At 39.9% G+C, this 22777-nt stretch overlaps 1 long non-coding RNA gene across 1 annotated transcript in view; it reads left to right on the top strand.

Annotated features, from left to right (window-relative positions):
• LOC139808858 (uncharacterized) overlaps positions 1 to 21811 on the top strand; it is a 146467-nt gene extending 124656 nt beyond the window's left edge. The window contains exon 3 of the long non-coding RNA XR_011730963.1: positions 21179 to 21811. This is a non-coding gene — a long non-coding RNA (uncharacterized lncRNA). The remainder of the gene's footprint in view (positions 1 to 21178) is intronic.
• Positions 21812 to 22777: the final 966 nt, after the last annotated feature.

Here is a 22777-nt window from a genome sequence, read left to right on the forward strand (position 1 = left end):
TTCACCGATATACACGCGAGAATCGCGCTGCGCAGAGCTGAAACTACAAACACCGCCATGCCGTCACCGGTGGTCGGCCAGGTACACCAGAGTTCGAGTCAGTCAGTCACAGTATTTGGGACAAGGTCAGAAGGTTCTGCGCTCCCCGGTTCGCCGAGACACTGGAGAGCCCGTTGCACTTTCACTTCGCCCGTTCTGCCGTGTGCATTCGCAAATTGTAACTCCGACACCGCACCGACGAACGGTGGTGCGGCGCTCTTCTCCATCAGGAGGCGAGACACATAACGCGTATTCTATAGAATCGCGATTTCGCGTATGTAAATTCGCGGCATCGCGATATGGCTATGCAATTTCGAGTCTCGTGATATGCTGCGAGCAAATTTCGGAATTGGAGAGCCCGCGGTCATTTTGCTACGTTCCGACGCGTTGCAAATTCGCATCGTGTATGCATTAGATTCCTTTTATTTCGGACGAAGCGCTAACATAATTAGCATGATCCGAACATTCTGATAATTAACTAATTAGCAATTAGTGCTACTCCGATGTAGCGATCGTATAAAAAAGATCTAGACAGTGGATAAAGAGGTATAACATGTATCATAAATTAAAACATTGTGAAAAAATTGCATCTAAAGTTTCTATTTCGTTTTACACAATATATCTCGTAGAATTTATGAATTTTGACGCGTATACAAAATGCGAGATATACAAAAAGGGAAGAATCAGAAGCGATGTCCTCTGATCTAAATCTCTTATACACAGAAAAAAAAGAAGTATCAAATCAACACTGATATACTTGTATATACGTAAGAATATTTGACACTTTGTTTGTGTACAATGCTCTAAACCATTTTTACCGGGCTTACAAATAAAACGATCATGAGCTTGCACGTAATTTGTAAACCACGTCATTTTAAATGTTATTTGGAAATGATAACCATTTAACGTAAACAGAGTACGTATTCGCATGCAAATCGCATACGATATACCTTAAAAGTCGGACAATGCTGCTCAAGCGAGACATTAGCGAATATTTTCGGAACGCGAAAATGTATTATTATTACGCAAATGTATAGCTATTATTACGTTACGCTTATTTCATAATGCGTATTCTCTCATTCTGTTATAAAAAGTAAAATAATGCCAATTTTTTATTACATTAAATAAAAATAATTATTCTAAATTTCTTTTATAAAATTTATGAAAATAATGGCTTACATCAAACTGATTTAAAAAAAAAAAATTTTCGAAGAAAATATTTTTTATGATTTAAAAATATAATATATAATTAATAATTTTGAAGAAAATAATTAATCAATTGTTTAAATTTTCGTTTTATTTTATACATATTATTAATAATAACTGTTACCTGCAAATTAGTTAATCTCATTTTATAACAAAAATTTAAACGACTGATGTTTTATTCAAACAAAATTATATTTTTAAATCACGATTTTTTCAAAAATTTTTATTTAAAATAAGGTTTTTAGACGTATAAAAGATATATTATAATTATTATCGTAGTAAGATTTAAATAACACAATATCTCTATTATATTTTTTTATAGAAAAGAATTGATCAATACAAGTAACATTAACGAGATCACAGAGCGAGGCACAAGATGTTCGATAATCCATTCGTTCATTTTTATTCATCAAAGCTAATTATCAAAATAATACAAAACGTAAAAAAGAAAAATATATTCGATATTAATTTACAATACGTTAAATATTTTCGTGGATACGGTATAATCGGCGCTTGTTTTACATAATACGCATAATACGTTATTGTAAATACGCACGGCCGTGGGCCGCCTTGTTGTCATTCGCGCGGCAGGACTTGGACGCTCTGCGTATCATCGTGCCATTATCTCTCGAAACGCGATCGCAACAAGTAGAGAACGCCATCATTCTCTATGAGTTAGCGATTACCAGATACGAGTAATGACTCGTAAACGTATCGAGGCTAGTTGTCGAAGTTGGACATTTCACGCGATCTATTCACTCGAGATCGAAGCGATCTTGCAATTAATTTTATGTTTTCGGACATTCCGTTGGGTTTTAATTAGCTCTCTATTCCACTTCATTAATCGCTTTGTATTTCACGCGGTATCAGGATGAAAATGCTAAAGCCGCTCTTGAATTTTTCGATCGTTAACAGAACGTACAAAAAGGATCGATTCCGAGTGACATTACTGTGTAATAAAGCGCGCGTCGTATGCGATATTATCGAGAATACCACGCGCGATCGTAATTAGCTTAGTTTTCACAAATGAGTATTGTGTAAGTGTCGGAAAGAAACGAATGGAGCAACCGGAAAAATCGAATAAGTCCGGGGAGACATCGGAGCAATCATGGGGTAAGTAATTTATTATTTTATTTATTATTTATTCGTTATTAATTATATTCACTTTGTATTTACGAAAAATCGGGACGGATGGTCTGATGTATGTAACTGTTCCTCGATCCAGAGTGTACAATGCACATAGCTCATAAAATAAAGCTTATTATTACCGATGCGTCGTTGGTCGGTTTGATAATTTATTGATACACTTTAGCGTTTAATTATGCAATAATATAGCAGTTGCAAGATTACACTTGAAATGTATAGAAAATTGAAACCTTTATAGCCATAAATGAAAGAAACAAAGAATATTTCATAAGTAGAAAAGCATTTGGTTAAAAGTGCAATAATAGAGTAATTTTTACTAGATAGAAATTGTCTTGAAATCTGATAAAAGCATTATTTTTTCTTATACTTTTCGCCAAATTCTTTGTTTTTAAGATAAGATTTTCAGGAAAAGCAAGCATATAACTATGTACATCGTATTGATGTTTGTGATATATATTTTATATAAATTTTATGATTAATATACATTGCGATAAAGTTAAAAAGAATCGCCGAATATTGGGAATAAAATTCACGAACTCTCTACCCGCGTTCTCCACGATGGCGGACGATGTCTTTACGTCGACTATAGCGATCCGATCGATGCTCCAAATGACTGGTTTCGCGATGAATCTTTTACGATCGTTCGTCATTGTCCCTTGACAAAGTGTGTATGACATGAACGAGAGCATTTGCTTCGGGTGCTTTTACGAGTTATCGCGCTCTTCTCGGACACAACAATTAAAACTTCTACGCGCATTAAGCTATTATCATTTGCGTGTAAGCACTGTCTTAAACCCATGGAAAATATGATATTAGCGATGCAATTAGAAATTTTCGTTCTTTATCTTGTAATTCACATAACTACTGCTTTTAATTTTTACTAACATTATGTGAAAAAAAAGATCTTATGCTTATTTAATAATTTAATATAGATATGTTATATAGATTTTCTACAGAGCGTATTTCAATCAAAATAAGTTGAGAATGTTGAGATGTAAAAAACAGAGAAAGATTTAGAACAAAATTTTGTAGATAGAAAGTTTATAGAAGAATCGCATTTTATTATATCGCATGTTGATATTGAAATAATTTTTGAGAAAATTTTTTTTATATTATGTACTATACAGTTATTAAATTATTCACAAAGATAGCATTATCCATAGTTTTTGAAATCAATGGTTAGGCGAGATAAAACTTTTTACGTAAAAAGTTGAGCTTAAGTAAAATATCTATCTACTGATAGCTTGAAGTTTACCTGTGTAAGGTACATATATTCCTCATGTATGAATAATACTATGTTTACAATAAAGAATATAATAAATCTCTATCTTTAAATCTCTATCAAAGAGATTAAAAAGATTATTGCGCGTTAGATGAATTATTTTGCGCAACAGAGAGGAAGAGCGAGACTCGTTCGCTCGCTACGAAAACGCGAATCGGAAGTGAATAGCAGAAAGATATTTTTGTATGTGGCGTCGTCAAATTACCCCATCGCTTTCGCAATATATCGGGATCCGCGCGGCACTCGCGTCCGTGCTCCATACGCGACGTAACGACGCATTACTACGCCTATCGTTTTCATTTCTCACAATCAGCGATTTTACGCGAATCACGTCAGTCGCGCGGAAGAATAAAATCGCGAATCGCAAACGTGCCGCCTGTCATTAATTGCAACATTGAGAACGGGTTCCGTGGCGAATAATGTATGCGCGTCGTAACGAGGCGGACGTTTATTCGACGAGGCGATGCACGAAGGTGAACATTACGAGAATTATTAAGGAACGCACGTTATACGTCTGCCCGGAGAAACCGAGTGCTCGGAGCATCGTGCAATTCTCCTTCAAATTCATTTTGAAAAAGTCTTGTATTCGCCAGTCCAGTATATAGCGCGGATAGTCAGAAATACGTATTTCAATCAGCTCTGCTTAAATATTTCTAAACTATTTTTATATACTTGCCATCTTTCCTTTATTTAAAAAATTTTAGGTAGTAACTTACTCTCGACTAACAATGTCGAGATCGCGAGACCGATATATCTTCCTTTCCTTTCGTTCCAATTGTTGTTGAATATTATGTATGAGTGTTAATGCGCTAAAGAGAACGCGCGCGAAGACGGGCGCAAAAATGTGGGACGCACGGGACGACGGGGGCTCGCGGGGGTGGACAGAAGACGCTCAGTTACTGTCCGCGACTGCGGCTGGCACAATGGCCATTGAAAACAGAAAATAAGCGCCATTGTTCGGCGCTTTTCAGAATCGATATTTGCGAGTACAACATCGACGCGCGCGTCGTGGGTACGCGGCGCGGCGTGATTTGAAGCGCAGATTAAAAATAAAGGGGACACACGTCGATGCGCGGGCCTCCGCTCGATCTAACTGCGCGCACGTGAACATATCGACGCTGTTTCATGACAAAGATAAACCATGTGACGGTGCACTACGACGACAGGGAACAAAGGCAACGAGCGCACTGTACTGCTTTTGTCCTTTTTTTTTCGCCGGTAATTGGTAGCGTTCTGTCTTCATGTTCGGCGAGCGACCCACAAAAGTATCGCTGATAACGATTGTTAAATATGCGAATGCGAGAACAACGGCGAGCAATTGAGCGGTTAGGTTCATGTATTGTTTCTTTTTAAACGCATCATACTCGGAAATATTCATACGGTGGTATTTTTTATTTTGTTAAATATCTGAATTTGGACGTGGATTAGCGTGTTAATTTAACCTTCTCCCCGTCGTGTTTTATATCGGGCTTTTTATTATAAAAGCAAAGTTGAAATTTGACTATGAAATATCTCCTCTTTCTGCTAAAGGCAATAATCGTCTGATCAGTATTGGCGTTTTCCATTTTCCCGATAAATGGCTAGGAATTTATTTTCGTAGAAAATTACGTTTTTAATCTTGTCTCTCGAATGTCGGACATAAATCGATATCAGATCATAATTTCGTTCGTTCTTGGCTGTTACGTTATGAAAATCGTAAATTTTGAAAGGCATTTGGTAGTTCCTTATTTATGTTTTCTAAAACGATATGTCCCGACAAACGGTAACGGTATCAAGTTAGTGCCTGCGGCATGAAAGACGATTAGAACGATGCATCTTTCACGGTAATATGTCACGCGTTCCGTCTTTGTCCGAGGAGCATATTTATGTGTGTTGTCAGGTTACCTTTGTGCGAGGCCGATGCTGGTGGTACAGTTCGAGAAGTAGCCAGCCCGTGTATTTTCCGATGTAAAGCCAGCCACGTGGACGAGAAACAATCGTCGCTGTCAATCGTCCTGCTACGTTTAGCCGACGACAGCATACGCATTCGACGTTCATTATGTCATATAGAAGCGCATTTTCCACTTTGATTGATCCCAAGGTCGATCGATGGCATAGTTTGCTAATAAATGTAATTTGATTTGACGAGTACTTCTGAAAATTCGGCGGAAAATTCCAGTTGTGCGGCAATAGATTAAGGTATATTAACTCCCTCTGCAAATTAATGTTAATATCTTTATTTAAAATATTATACTTTAGGAGAATAGATAAATATAGTAAACTCCAAGACAGTTTTGTAGTAACGTGAAATATATCATTAAATATATTGTTTCTAATAATCACATGTTTTATAAAAATACAAGAAGTAATCTTTGTTTTGTTGTTAGCTCACGAATAACATGAAAAAGTTGAGCTTTTCGTGTACGAACCGATTAAAAAGTGCATTAATTACGACCTAGTTAATATTCTCGAATTTTTTTCTCGTGTGCTCCGTGATTTGAATTTAAGTAAGTGACACAGTCATAAATTCATGCCGATGAATCACCGAATCAGCGCCTTTGAGTCGTCTTATCGGAGGAGAACTGGATTTAATACGGAAGGGTTACTGAATTAGATGCAGCGGCAGCCGCGCACGCGAACGATGCATTATTATTGCCGTGGACACTATTATGTAGGCTGATGGTGGAATTCGAAAGAAATGAATCGCATGTACGCAGCGCGCGATGGCGCGCCGACAATCATGCGAACGATCTCGGAACGATAGCGCCCCAAGTATCGTTTTTAATTGTACGATGCCATTTTCAGCGCGACGTGCGATTCCCGCATCGCCGCGGGACGGGAATGAAACCGGCAAGCACGCGAAACATCGCTCTGTGTCACTGTCGCTCATCAGGGCAGAAAAACGTGCAGTTTGCAGATACGCGTGTATAGTTTAAGGCGCACTCGCGCGCGGGTGCTTGAACGTTTGTCGTAAGTCGACAGTGATGAATGTCGGATTTTGGATATCTTGGAAAATTCTTGACGAATGCTCGAGATGAACTTTAACGAAATTCATTTTAATTTGTCACTCTCTGTGTGTTGAAATTCTCCACACAAATAGAGAGAAAGAATACTTTAAATAAAATAATTCTTATATATATATAATTCGAAGATACAATATATACTACAACATATTTTTCGTACGATTCACGTTTAAGTAATTCATATAAATTATGCGTGATTAAATGTTATAAAATTGTAAGTCATATACACTTTGCATTAGATATTTATTTATGGATAAATTTTGTGTTGAAAGTATAAATTTACGATTGAGAGAAAAAAAAATCTAAATGCTACGAACCATGAGAATCTGGTTAGTTTAACGCTCATTGGGTTATTTATTGATAGAAACATAAAAACGTAAACATGTAAATCGCATAATTATGAAATAGGTTAATAAGTAGCAGTCGCCACTGCTCCGTTTAACAGTAGTTATGCTTATTGGACAATTACCGACTATTCCAACTTGCTGACTGATATATATTTATGTGATTTAATGTTTCTGCAAAAAATTCACAATGTAACTGAATTCCCATCGTATTTCGATATGATTGATTCTATCGCGATGTAGATGTAAAATACTCGCCGATTACAGCAGGAAATTCATGATAACGAATTATTAGAAAAATGCATTGATTTTTATTTCATTTTCTGTATCTTTGGATTATTTGATTCTGTAACATTAGTGGATATATATGTATATGTATAGAAACAAGAAGATAAGCGAGAAAAATAGTTTAGATAGTTATATATATTATACTTTGGAGACTTAATGACTTTCGGTTCGAATAGTAGGATATTTTGCAACATAAATGTTAATTGTTCCTCTCGAGCCGATTATAATTTTACTACCTTCGATTTCGCTCGGAATCACCGTCGCGCCGCTGGAAGCGCAACGTTGCAGAGCCGTACGTTCACTTAAGCACGCTCATTTATATTACCGTCGCGCGAACGCATTGCCCCCTCGTATAATTTCCGATTCGTTACGCCGAGTTCTACGTTCTATACAAAAAGGCGGACGATATCGTTTCGCGATATCGATCGATCGTTCTGGAAATCGTTGCGCGGTATACTCCCTCTGGTCGCACTCTCCGTCGACGGATCGCCGTCTCACGACGACGCGGACGGCGGCTGCTGCACCGCTTGATACCGGAAGCGGCGATGATCGCGTTATTAATTAACGCGTAGTCTCATCACGGGTTACACGGCCGGCTACAGAGACGTTGTATACCGCGCCCTGTGGTATACTCGGCAATTCCTGTACAAGTTGCGCGGTACACGCACAGAGCTACGTGTTCGTCGGCTCTATCCCCCGATATTTATGGCTCGTCGTCGGTATGATAATTGCCTGTATATATCGCAAACGAATTTTTGCGACTATATTATAATTTATCATCCGTTTTAATTAATTTCCTGAGATATTATCCGCTCGGTAGCGCGTGAGTAATCCTCGCGCGATGCATCAAACAGGTATCATCCGCGTTATCGTTTGTTACCGGCAAATGGGGAAATCGGGAGATAATAAACAGAGTTTAGCCGACACGTCGCATAAATACGTTATGCAAGTAATGCACGCGACATCCCGCAGATTTAAACGCGCCGATCGCGTCCTTCGGGCATTCGCTTCCTCGCGCGAGCGGTTCTCTTCTCTCTTAAATTAGAGCAGCTGGCGGAGGCGAGAATCGCGACAAGTCCAACATGGAGCCTCGATCTCGCGGCAGCGGCGCGCCGCCTACGGGATTAATTTATTCACGGCGGGGCATTAAAGCCACGGACGAAAAACCCGTTCGGGCCCGTTCCGTCCACCGGCCACGACGTGCCTTCCATCGTGACGCGAGGAGCAGTATCCCTGAATTTCCGTGACGGATCGTTTCCTTGGAGCATCGTGAACGATTCGACCGGCTTGATCGATCGGCGCGAGCGCCGTCCTTGAAGTGGTCGTCCTGTCTCTCTCTCTTTCTCTCTTTTTTTCTCTTTCTCTCGTGTGCGTGCGCGAGAGAGTGCTCTGAACGGTACGAGCGGCGAACGAGCGAGAGGCCGGTAGGCTCGTCTGCTTGGAAGGGACGGGCGAGCCATGACAACGAGACTTAGAAGTTTCTTTGTCGCGCGTTAGAATCATGCGCCTGTATGTGTGGCGGCATTCGGCAGCGCATATGCCGCGGCCTAGGCAAGATGGCGCATTCTCTCCTCTCTGTCCCCCCCGTGAAAGAGAGTGGGGCTGGGTACAGGGTTTACGGGAAGGGGGCCCGCGGGCTGGGCTGGACCGCGGGGGCCACGGGGGAACGATTTCAGGCCGTTGGAGGCCGCCCGGTTCCCCAAGTCGCATTAGAGAACGCTCGAGGATTATTACTTGCGCCAGCGGCGGCCGCGTGATCCTCCGGTATCCGCATAATAAATTTGCGCGTCTCGCAGGACGATTTCTAATGCGTTGTCCCTCCCTTTCTTCCCTCCTCCCCTCCTCCTCACCCCCCCCGTATCGGCATTCGCAGATTTATCGCGCCGCTCGACATTTTTGCGATGTCGATCGAGTATCGAGGTGACCGCGAAATGTGTGTTCAGTCTCTCGATATGGAGACTGAAATGGAACTGGAAGTATCGTTCCTGGATTCTTGCTCAAGAACAATCGCTTGTGATCGTTCGAAATTATAGCGCTTTTTCTCACGAAAACAATTCGTATTGCGATATCGATTATCGTTTGACGTAAAACATTTTGTAAATAAAAAATAGAAAAATCTCCATCAAATTGTTCTGAGATGTTGATTTTTTTACAGGACATCGTTTTGAATGACCTTTCGTCTTTTTTTAATAAACTCGGTTCGTACATATCTATAAATAATAATTCGAATTTTGCTTCTAAAACGCAATTTTTGCTAAAAAAAATCAATTCTGCACTTGTTGAAAAAATGTTTTAATTAAAACGTAAAAATGTTTGCATTTTAATATAATCTATATACGTAACATTTTATAATTGGATTTACTTTAAACGATCTACTTAACATTCATATTTCTTATAAACGTATGAATAAATACAGATTTTTTTGCAAAATCTGCATGTAATTTTAAGATGATTAAAAACCTTTTTTATTCTTAATCTGAGAAAATGATTACAAATGTGTGCATTACCAGCCTCTAACAGCAGACGTTTAAAGTTCATAGGTTCTTGCAACTAATTATAAAATAGCTCCCTTCTAACAGCGTAGTCCGGCCAACACGTTAAACACGTTATACCTCGAAGGTCGATTACTAGGAATCACTTGAAGAAATTTAACGGATCGGATCAGGCAAATGTATCGAGCTGCAATGTATCTAATTCAATGACGGTAGGCTTCCTCTCTACAAGGATACAGTATTATTTCCGCATTAAATGCGTCTTTTTTACCGTGATTGATTTTTAATTCAAAGCCGAAATTTACATATTTCCGCCGCAAATCTCGTCACCTATAAGTTCACGATCTTTTAAAAGTGCAACGTATTAATTAACACAAATTTGCAAGAACAACGTTTTTCCAGCTAACCAAGCTGTTGCAGTCTCGGTATCTAGTTTAGTTATTGCGATTTTTCCCAACGAAACAGGTTACGTAAAAAGATTTCGAAGTGCGTCACGAGAGTATTCTTAAAATTATGAATTATGCAATCAGAATTGCGTTCGCGATTGAAACATTGTGCATTGAAAAAATCTTGAACGCGAAAATATATGTACATGAGATGGATTAATGCTTTGTGGAAAATCCCGCAATAACAAATACTTGATAACATGATTACCCTACCGATACTGTTAGCTTTGGCTAGACATGCTAATGAGAAGTGTGATTTACGTTGAAGATATTGAAGATAATTTAGCTACTTCCACGATGTGCATTTTGTTCGCGATCTAAAATTTGATATTAAAAATAATATGTAACTAATCGTCGCACTCTCTCTTTGGGGGAGCTCGATCGATTAATTATACATGTATAAGTTTTGAAATATTTAGCACTCTAAAATATTTAATGACGTTTATTAAAACTTAGCATGAAATTAATAATAAGTAGGTACTATAAATTAATAAGTAATGAAATAAATAAAATAAATTGCTAATCATAATACATTATTTAAAATCCCACCGGATGACTCACGATTTTTCGATTACGAAGAGCTCTTAGGAGACGGTTTCGCGGCCACGGAATGCCAATCGGCAAATCTGTTCCGATCTGTTCGATGAAATGGAGACTAGGTCGAGTGGCGAGTCATGATGTTACGAAGCGTCTCGAGAAATTGGACGCGCGGCCCCTCGAAGGGCATTTCGCAATGCGATTGCCGGGAAGATTGGCACGGGATATTAGAAGCCGATGGAAAACCAGTCACTCAAAGGTTATTTTCTACGATTTTATCGCAACCGGCGGGCGCCTACTTTCAAGTTGCGAGAGCAAAGAAAAATGTAGTGTTAGCCTCTCCGATCCCCGAGCTACGTAGCCGCGCTTAAGCCGTTACGGCGTTATATCGCGAGGATGCACGACTGTGTTACGTTATAATTATATTATACAGTATCAATAAGACCGCCCGTGGTTAATTGATCGCGACGCGCTTTACGACCGAAGTGATTTGTCAAGTTAAAATCGTCATTAAGACGATCATAAAATGATAGTGACAAATTTATTCGCGGTGCGCTGTTACGCCGTGAATCTTCGTATGAAAGTCAACGTTCCCGCGATGGGAAAGCTGATGATTGGGACGACGATAAGGCGATCAAAATAAATCGTAGATAGGTGCTATTACTCAACGGCAAAGATAAACACCAGTATAACAGACTAAATCATTCATCGTTTGAATATTACAGCTGCTCGCGATAGGTAGATATACGAACATTCCGGCGTGATCGTATCGCTCCGTTAACGATCAGTAAAAAAGGTAAGAAGTACACTCGCGTAACGCGTAACCGTACGAGATTGATCCGCGACACTTGATCCCCCGCGATCGGTGTTCTAGAAAACCGACTTCGGTGTACATTTTGAGCCCCCCCCCCCTCCTCTCGTTGCGCTCGGCGACGCCGATAATGCGTCTCAATGATCGCACGCGTATGCGTGTGCACGTCAAGAGTGGTTTGTGCCACTGACAGGTTGGTCTGTTTCTAGGACAGCCAGTTTTTCACGTGATTTTCGCACCGTGCTTAACGTGCGCCGCGCCGCGGCCCGGTCTAACCTTCTTTCTTGCACGATCGGCGATTGCGATCGTCGGTATGCAGCATGATCGATCACGAGACGAGGACGATAAAGACGATCGGGCGATTTTTTCCCCCTCGCGCTCGAGCGTTTTCATCGGCGCACGGCGTAGCGCGGCGCGACTTTTGCCCGTCCGTCTTAGCGAGTGTCCTCGGTTACCCTTCGAATCTCCGCCGTTTGCGTAATTCAAGGTTTTTGCCAGAATGACGAAATCGCGGAAATATGCGCGCTGTTATATGCATCCGGCCGCGCTCTCCGCCAGCCTCAAGAGATATATGCTCCAATTTAATCAAGCGGATTCGATCGATGCGAATCTATGCATGATGCTAAATTCTTCAGGAAAGATTGGGAATTGATTTTAAAATAATATGCGTCTATGGTGTATTTGTACAGAGTCTGAGAAGCGGTATTCATTAAATCTGCACGATTACAACAATATATTGCTATAAACGGCAGTAATCCATGTTCAATATTTAGATTGTATTTTTTTTATTCGAGTAGCTGCGTTGTAAAATATAATACATGCCAACAAAACTATTGGTTATTATTAATTTATCTAAACTGAGAAAATCAAGTAATGGTTCAGACTACCTCAGACATTTTATTTGTAAACTGGACTTGAGATGTTCTAAACGGTGATCTAAATTATTATTCGATACGAGATCTATAAATGAGCTAATATTGAACGGTAGTGATTACTTTTTATGGCGCATTTATTTAAATTACATATAAACTGGTAGTTATATGCTTTGAATTACTTCAGGCCTTCATATCTCAGATTATTCCAATCTTAGATGTTCTAAACTATTACTTGCACTTTATTCTCAGCCTCCAGTTAATTTTATATTTGTGTCGCATTAGAATATTACGTTTTTCACAATAATTTTCCTTGTAGAGATGCAACATTAAGATAAAGTTTATTCTGTTTATTCACACCTTTTAATTTTTGTTAGATTTTGATTCAATTTTTGTTTCTCGGGCGATTCTCCAGACAATGCGAGTACTAAAGAGAATGTGATCAAAGTACGATTAAAATTATACATGCGCTTGAGATGGCAGCGCGCGCCGATTGCTATTACGGACAACAAAAACAAGTCTTTTTTTCATGAGTTTTTTACGAGTAAAAAGGAATGGCGTGTGCTAGACTCTGTAAAGTATTCTTTAAGTGGAATTTTTTACGTTTTAAAATTAACATAATGATAATCTTCTGAATATGCTCGTTTTAAAAAGCCGCATTTTATTTATATGCTACTCTCGACGACACATTCGCTTCGAAATAATCGTATTCATTGATTACCGCTGCGCGAGATGTATGTAGTTCAAAAAATTGATTTCTTGCAACATTTAATGGTCTCGGATCGATTACCAATATCGACCATTAAAATGCACATGCATGATGCATGATAAATTACATTACGGAGTATTCATTCCTAGGAGTTCAAAAGCACGCTGTTCAAATGTACAGCTGTTTAATGCTTCTAGTTTAATTGTTTTAAGTTAATATATTTGTATTGAAAATTTTTTGAGTAATTTTTTTTGTTCTGTAACATGACACACTATACGACTGGCAAAATTATAAATGCAATTCACAATACATTCCATTTGATGCGCGCGCTGATGTAAAATAAATTAAACTTTGTGCATTTTTAATATTATTTATAAACGTTAATCTGAAAAATGTATACGCGATGTTTCTAAAAGGCATTCTGCGATCTGTTTTCCCATGTGTTGCATAAAATTCCTTTGACGTTAATAAAAATAACGAGGCGTACCGTAAAATTCGCGAGCAAGGATAAGCGTATCGGCTTACGAGCGCAAAGATTATTCCAATTAGAGCCTCGTAAACTCGAGCGAGCGACAGATGACCGATAACTGCACGATACTTCTCGCCTTATCAGCGTCGCGCAAGGCGGGGGAGACGACTTTGTAGCACCGATGCAGTTTCGGCGCGCTCCGCCGCACCGCGTCGCGCGCCGTGCCGATCGACGCATAGTCGATCGCGTGTATACGCGTCGACACGTGCATACGCGCCGCTCGCTTATGTGCGCGTGTATGCACACGCGCGTGCACACGGGCACCAGGAGCACGGGTATTTGGCACAAGGCCGACATTAGCATCTCTACCGGTATACCCCCTACCATTCCGCCGCGCCGCGTCGTCGTCACGGCACAACTCTATCCGCAGAAACCTGTATTCCGGTTATCTCACTCTCGCGGGAACCGAGAGAGAGACTGCCGGCGTCCGTCGCCATCGTGAGAAGGCGAAGGACCTCCTACTACCGCCCGAGGAGCATAGAAACCGTTTGGAAATAGGCACGGCCACGGCGATTTGACGTCTCTTTTTTTCTCCTCTTTTTTCTCTCCTCTTTTTTTCTCTCCGTTCTCACCGGATAATTCATTTCCTTCATTTTGCGGTAGGTTGCAACCTGGGCAACTCACAGGCCAGTCGTTTGGCCAACAGACGTCTGCTCTCGAATCCTTAAAATGCTCCGCGCTTCAATCGGACCTTTGCCGAAGGATTCGTACGTCCGTTCGATCAACGGGAATTCGTATGCGTGTGGCAAGTTTCCCCAAAAACCGAAATAATTCCGTCGCGTCCAGTTTTCGTTGTTATCGACACCGAAAAACATACATATCTTCCCTCGAACGAAGGAATCAGAAAAGCCGACAATTGTTCTCTCGAGTAAACATCTCAAAACGATACTCTTTTCTGATAAGAAGAAAAGCTTTTTATCTTGATGTATTAATCGCTCGATAATTAAAAAGTTATCAAGCACCGCGGTTATATTGCGCTGTCAAATTATGTTCACGCGCAACATACTCACTCCGTATTATTTCTTCGAAGCTACGATAAGATATTTCTTAAAAAATTGTTGACATTCTTCGTCATTAACTCTCATACGATGAAAGCCGGCCAATCGGGGAAGTGCATCTGATAAAAAACATTTGCAATTTCATCTCACGACATTTCTTACTAGGACACACACGCACACATACGCGCGTACAAGTAATCAAGAACATACTTGTAGCTAAATTGTCATGTACAATTTTTCCTCTAAAATTAGTTGAAACCACAAATTCGCCGACTTCGCTTGGTTTCGCGTAATTGAAAAATCTCTAACAATCTCGCGTTTTCGAAGAATTCGCTTTTGAAACGCAGAAAAGTTATGCCATTGTGGCGAGAAATTTCGAAATATTTCTATATTGGGGTTTTACGCTTCAAAAAATTATAAAAAATCTTTATCGCGGAACCGGGCACATAGATCTCGGGATGTGTGTACCATTCCCATATGCGGTGCAACACGGCGGGGGAAAAAAAAAGAAAAAAAAAGGATTAATTATGCAATTATCCGCATGACACTGTAAAGTAGGTCTATACCAACGAGTTTCGCCATCGGAGCGCGCTAATACGCGCGCGATGGAATTTCGAAACGACTGTTTCACAGTGTGAGAATGCTTCCAGTCTAGGCTGCGCGATCGGCGAGCAGTCGATAGATCGAGAAATTTAAGTATCCGCTGTTTATAGCGGATCGTTCGCTGGCTTGGTATTGGACTATCACCGAATCGCGGAAATGCGACCACCACGTGCTGGCGATCAGCAACAGTTGCGTGTAGTTGAAGTAGTTGACGTTTCGCTCGAGGATTTCCAGGTCGTCGCGGAATCGATACTTCGGCGCGATCGGATCGAGATTTCTCTCTATCTCTTTTTCTCTCTTTTCCTCTGTCTCTATCTGTCGCCATCTCTATCTTTTCCTCTCTCTCTCTCCCGCTCGTACCTCGTCCGTACATCGAGGATTCCGCACGTCCGATAAGTAATGAGGCATCGAATGACACCTTAACCTGGATGACCGGTATATACGCGCTGAAAGGATATAAGCGCGCGGTGACTCGCTCGCCGGATTAGCTGGTAGATGCGAATTGGTGAGATTCTAGTTCGCGTTTCACCCTCGGTGAAATAGCGACGACCGGATGTCTAATGAGCAAAGCTCAGTTGCCTCTTCTCTTCCCTTCCTTTTTTTCTTTCTCTCTCTCTTTCTGTCTTTCTTAAGCAAGTTGTTCTCAAAGAAGTTGATTTAAAGTACAATTCGTATATGTTAAGAAACGGAAAAAACTGTCAAGTACGGCATACACTTGTAGTATAAAAGTATAACATAGGATAGTATAATATTTATATAATAGGTGTAAATATATAGAGAAAGAAAGAGAAAGTGATATTTAAAAATAAGATAAAATATTTAATAAATCTGTAATCTTTTATTATGTTTTATTATTCATTATATGATATAATAACTTGTTATATTTGGCAATATTTATTTGTGTACGAAAGATTGATAGAACGTGCAAAGTTAGTTTGTTTCGAATCTGGTTATGTTGGTCTCTAATTCTTGCGAGAGAAATATCTGCATTAATAGGATCGCTTTATGTAACTGCAGGTTGCTGGATTTTTGGTTGATAGTAAAAGAATATCGTATTTTTCGCGATTTAAATAAAATTATCTCCCTCTCATGTAACGCGCAATTTTCACTTTATATCCAAAAATGGGGTATATAACGTAATTTAGAATAATAATTGAATTTTCATATAATGCTAGCACAGAATAATCCGATGAGTGTAAAATGGAATAAAAATCTCGATAAATCAATATGTCTAAAGCTATATCCCGCGCTTTGCGAGGTAGATAAAAAAAACCATATTGTGAGAATTATTTTATTTTGAAATCGAGGCGTTAAACATCGCGGAATTTGATCGCGCGTAAAAATGTTACCGATAATAAGAAGCAAACAATGCGACCATAATAATGTATGGTATTACGCAATATATTTATTTACGTCGTTAAATATGTTTTTCATTAAAATTCGAGGGAATGGGTGATTTTTAGCCAATTAGAGCCGCGCAAAATGTCCCATGTTTCGCGTGTAAAACATATTATATTCCATAAATTTTAATATCATATAATATCAATGAATATTGTCTGGCCGTAAATTTTAACGGGCAACTCATACAACGCTCCGCGTTTCTCGTTACGCTCTCGGAGTGAATTGATTGTAATTATTACGCGAGGCAGCGAATGCAAAACATCGCTTTGTTTCGTATCCTCTACCTACTTACTTTCCTGACTCCCACTATTCATATTTTCCTCTATTATATTAGGCAACGCCCGAGATCGGATTTGGTTTATTAGTATTACTGCTAAACAATGCAAAGTTTACCAAATAAAGTTCACAGGTATTTACCAGAAAGCTCTACATAATGCCGGAGTTTTCAAGCGTGCTGTTATTTTACATTATTTTACATATAGTATTATACCCTTGCTCGTTAAAACGAGCTCTTTAAGAATAGTAGACATAAATTATTATTATGTCGAATGTTGGGAATTTTTAGTTTCGGCGACAGAAAGAATTTGTTAAATTATTAAAATATCTGTTGAGCTATAAATATCGGTATCATCAATTTTTTAAATTAAAAACAAACTCTTTTTTAACATCGATTATAAGTAATTGGATAAAAATATGTGAATTTTTTGTGATACATTTTTTAACACAGGATGTACAAGGCAGGAGTCGCATTACTAATATGAACGAGATTGCGGCTGTTAAAAATATATACGAAATATTAAAAGATAAATATGGGATATATAACGAGAGAAAAAAATATACGTGAGAATACAAAGAATATTCCGCGTTGAGGACTACGTTCATATTAATAATAAAACGTGCGATATCTCACCGATCGGGCGCGGCAAGGTAAATCTGGAAAATTTTTAACAACCGCGCAAGCGACTGCGAGAAACGCGCGACACGTAACGAAACGGATACGTCGCTGCGAAACGAGCATAATATCGGTCTCCGTTATCGTCGGATGCACTTTGGGCTCGCAATTCGGTGCCCCCCTCCGTGCTCGCTACAAAGAGTTCGTTTACCCCGTTTATACGTGCGCGCGAGGCCGGCCGCTATCGGTCGATTCAAGCACGACATTCGACGAATGTCGAGAAACGAGAGCGACGAGATAAGCTGAATTTAAGGCGCGATCCGGAACCCCCTCGAATAAACACAACTGCGTTCAGGCGTTTGTCGCAAATGTATGCACGCAGCGGTCTTACGCCGTCAGTAAAGGAAGAAAAAGTACGTTGATGATGAATACACAGAGAAAAAGAATATTCTTCATTTGAAAATATATCTTTCAACGTGGAAAATCTTGAAATGAGATTATATTGCGTTAAACGAAGAACACTTGCTTGAATGAGTCATTTATATAGTTCAAGCAAGAAAAAAATTTTGAAATAAAAAGTTGAAATTCTTGTAAGAAGATTATAGTGATCTTGCTTATATACGAAACAATCTATAATTTTCTTATAAGAATTTCAACTTTTTATTTCAACTTTTTTTTCTTAGTGGAACTGTATAAATTACTTCATTCAAGCAAGTTTTGTTTGTTTAACGCAATATAATCTCATTTCAAGATTTCCACGTTGAAACTAAAGATATTTTGAAATCAAGAATATTCTTTTCTTTCTGTGTTTCCGCTTTTTGCGTTAATTATCAATTAGGTATTAAATATTCTCGTAGATGCAAAGAGTACTTTTAATCCTTGCACATACATAATTTTCTCCAGAATAATTCGATATAGTATAAGAAAATCCAGTAAAGATCTATTTTTAAAGACAGGATTTCTATTAGAAAATATGCGCACATGTAATATGAACATAGTTGGTGTATTTTGTTCGCATGCAATTGTGTATAATGTATATAATTTCGGAAGAGCGGATGTTTCACCCGCACTTGCGTCACACGTATGGCAATTAACTCCAAGAAGAAGAATATATGATTCATGCCGAAAATGTTATCGCGATTTTACGATCGCGCGTCGAACGGGCACCGTGTCGGCGCGATAATCCTCGATCATTGCAACGGATTTCGTAACGTCTGTCTATCGCAATCCGTCGGCTTTCGGGCATCGCGATATTTTTCTCGAGTCGCTTCCAGTTTTCGTATTGGTATCTTGCGTCACGACTCGTACGTTATCACCGCGAATATTCGCCATTGAATATGTACCGGAAAGGGTTCCGCTTAAAGATCTATTTTCGGTATGGGACTGACGCAATATAGATGAGACTGAAACGCTCGCGATCGTGAAATGACAAAGTAGAGGAGGAAGAGACTAATGCGTGGGATGCAGCTGACGCGGAGCTTCACGTTGAAACCAGTTCCTCGTTTTCAGCTATTTATGCACTTAGCGCGGAGAAGGAGGTACGCCGAGATAAGTGCAGGTACACACCGCAATCGGATCCCTCGGCAATGAATTATTGCCAGTAATATTAATTTGAGAAACGAACACAGATCTCTCTTTGAAGCGCTAAAAATATGTATGTATTTAGATAATGGGGAAAACGCCATAAACGCCGCAGCGTTACGTTAATTGCTTTTTCTTTACCGTTACATTCTCGTATAATCGTCGCTCCATCATTTAGGGGTCGTAGTTCGTTCCTGAAATCTTGAAGTGCTATTTTCGAGATCCGCTCTTAATGTTGCTTCCTCCGTTGATCACCCTTTCGCGTGACGGCGAGCAACGGCAACATTCTTGAACTTTCTTTTTGTGCCTTGCTAAATAACGAGCTCGTGTGACATAATAGTAAACTATGCTCATATAACGTACTCGTGGAATATGAGCGAAACACACAAGTTCCTAAAATGTAAATCCAGTCAGGAATAGGTAAATTGCAAATAAGTTTCACGCTCGATGTAAAGAGATGCAAACAGATTCAAACTGGATGTTTGACGTTTGACGTAAGCCTGTTGATCAGAATCATTTTAATATCAATATGCACTTTTCTTACCGCGGCTAATATTAAATTCAAATCTCAGCGCTCAACTCGAACTCTCGAGGACCAAAAAATATGTACTTGGTGATAATGCGCGCTGCGTGAGTTTCGCAATCAATTTTCTAATAATAGGCGAACGAATTAATATTCTATTCAGCTACTCCTTCCTTCGTCAACACACGTGACAGGTTAACGCTGCAAAATTGGACGGAAGTCGCGATTTTTGATCGAAAAGCAGCTGCGATTAAAAATTTTAATTCTATGATGAATTCAAAAAACAACTGTCGTATAATTTATCCATTTTAAAATGCATATAACCTAATGTCTATTTTATATCGTTGCATAAAAGGTGTCAGCAAATTCCTTAATCACGTAATCGTGAAATGACACGCCACGCGTGTTCGTTCGTTTCGATCGCGAGACGCAAAAAGATGCGAATGGTGGTAGATTATAAGCGATCGCAGATTTTCCTTCGGCTCGTTTTTCAGGCCGCCTGTGCCCCTCAAAGATTATAATATAGGGTTTGCGATGATCACACGCGCGGCGGACTTAACTCAGCTCCCGTCTCTCCGCGGCGTTTCCGTCGATGGGGACTGCGAAAGAGCATTATTTCATCACGCCGATTTTATCGCACGAACGAGCGGCGGCGGAATTCAGGATCTGCACCTGGCAGCCCTGGCAGCCCTGGCAGCGGCGGCCGGATCGACGATCGACGTCGTCGACGGCGCGCGTTCCGAGTGACATTATCATCGCCACCGAAATAGCGCGCTGATAAGGTCGTCTCCCGGACGCGCGGCCAACGACGCCGCGTCTGCTCCCAATAGAATTCCATTAATCTGGCTTACGACGATCAGTATGCGACGGCGTCGCGCCGCGCCGTATCGATAATTTAACCCAAGGATGGATAGCGCGTTCTCCTTGTTTAATGAGCGGTGCGGCGAGGGGGGCACAAGGGGGAGGGACAGAGGGCGGAGGACAACGGCGGAGGAGCGGGCATCTTTTTGCGCGCCGCACGTCGTTGTTATATAGCCGCTGAGGCAAACGCCGCTTGTATTATTTGCGAAAAGTATTAGAGCAAAAAAGAGCGCTTTTAATCGCCGCGGACTCGCATACGCTGCGCGAGCGCGAGCGCGCGCGCACACCTTCTTTTTAGACACACATATGCGCTGCACGCGTTAAAACACTTGTGTATATATAATAGCGCGCGATGCTACACGGTGCCTCAGAAAATGCACGCGACTCGGGTGCGAGTTCAGTTAAAGCCGTACGGGACATCTCAATTATTTTGCAATTAAGCGAAATGTAAATTTCATGTCCCGAATAAATTATTGTAATTTTCGACGCATCCCTGGGAGAGAAGTTCCCGTTTATTCTTGCAGGCGTTGATGTTAAATATTTTATTATCTATCATCGAATTTTGATAAATAATTCGCAATTGTATAACTGACCTCATCATCTTGCTCTGTGTCAGGAATTCCCGAATTAATTTCATGAATGTGCGATGAAGCAACGCGCAATTTTATCGAAACGTAGTTCCCGTCTTTTTCGTCACTGATGATTTTCGCGTGTAGCGATTAAATTGCTGGTGCGTTCGTTAATTGACGAGGAGGGAGGGGGGAGGAGAAGAAGCAGGGAAAACACGAAGACGCCGTCGTTCATCGTTGCAATCGCAATCCATCGACTATAGCACATCGGGCGCAGATAATTAAGTTTACCGGGAAAGGCATAGTCATCGATGTGCGCAATCGTTCTTGCAACGACGACGCGACAACGGTAGCGTCTCGGTAAACTGCCAAAAGAAGAGGAAACGTGAAGCGAGGATGTGAGGAGTACGACGATCCCCTTGCGCTATTTGAATTTTCCGAAAAGAAAGGAACGTCAATAAGAGAGAAGAGAAACACCGTTTCCCGAATAAATAATTTATGCAAAGAGTATAGAGCAATTTGTTAATATTTAGATGCGTGTATCAAAACCTTTACTTTCTGTTTTCCATGTTTATTTTAAGAAAACTCTATGTATTTGTTTATGTTATTTAAGAATATTAAGATTTTCTTCCGCGAAAAAGATCCGTTGGCGCCAACGAAATTCCGATGCGTGTTTAATTTCGCGGGAAGAAAAATGTTGCGTCGAATGAAGTAATGGCGCGACTACGCAAAAAAGACACACAAACTGCGTCTCAAACGACGATTTTCTTACCGGGAATAAACAGCGCGCGGATAAAGAGCATGAAGACATTAGCGAGGCTAATTCGTGGCGATAATTATATACTAGTTTCGTAGCAGGTTTTGCGATGTTGAAATTGCAACGCGTCTCGCGTCGCCGCCACGTCGTTCGTGATCGATATTGTGACGCAGACATGTCTTTCGCATCGTGCGAGATCACGAGATTTCGTGCTGCCATTTAATTATGCCGCTTGTTACTGGGAGACGCGCGTTACTGCGCGCATCGCGCGGTTCCGCGAAATCGATGTCACGACGAATGAAATCGACGATGAGAAACTTAAGTTAGGAAATGTTACATGAACGGGGCTAACGATGATTTATGATTGATTAGAAATTCGAATAATTAATGATAAAATTCACGACTCTATGATCTTTCTACTTCGTACTTTGTGAGCTAAGAAAAGAACACTCAATCGTAAAAAAAATTTTTCATTGCTAATCGCGTGGATGCTTGAATTGACTTTAAGAATGATTGAAAAATATATTTCGCAGAATAAAGATATGTCTAATTATCTAGCGGATGTGATAAAGAATATTTGATTGTTTAATTAAGTGATAAAAAACCGTCCTAAAAAGAATAAATGACAGTTTGAGTTATAAAACAATTATATAATGTTACGATGAAAAATAACTGTAAGATTGTAAAATACAGCATTATTAATATTTTTACCCTATCTTTTATATTTTAAAACGCGTCTTAAATTTATTTTATTTTACTTTTTGGAATTTGCTCGGTGCATCTGATGTTTTCTTCGCATATAAGTTATAACGCGAATTAAAATCAAAGAATCAAATATAAAAATATTTTTCTTGTATTATATTTTTATCTTTGATTTTAATTCGCGTTA

Source organism: Temnothorax longispinosus, chromosome 2 (assembly GCF_030848805.1).
Source record: "Temnothorax longispinosus isolate EJ_2023e chromosome 2, Tlon_JGU_v1, whole genome shotgun sequence".
NCBI lineage: Eukaryota > Metazoa > Arthropoda > Insecta > Hymenoptera > Formicidae > Temnothorax > Temnothorax longispinosus.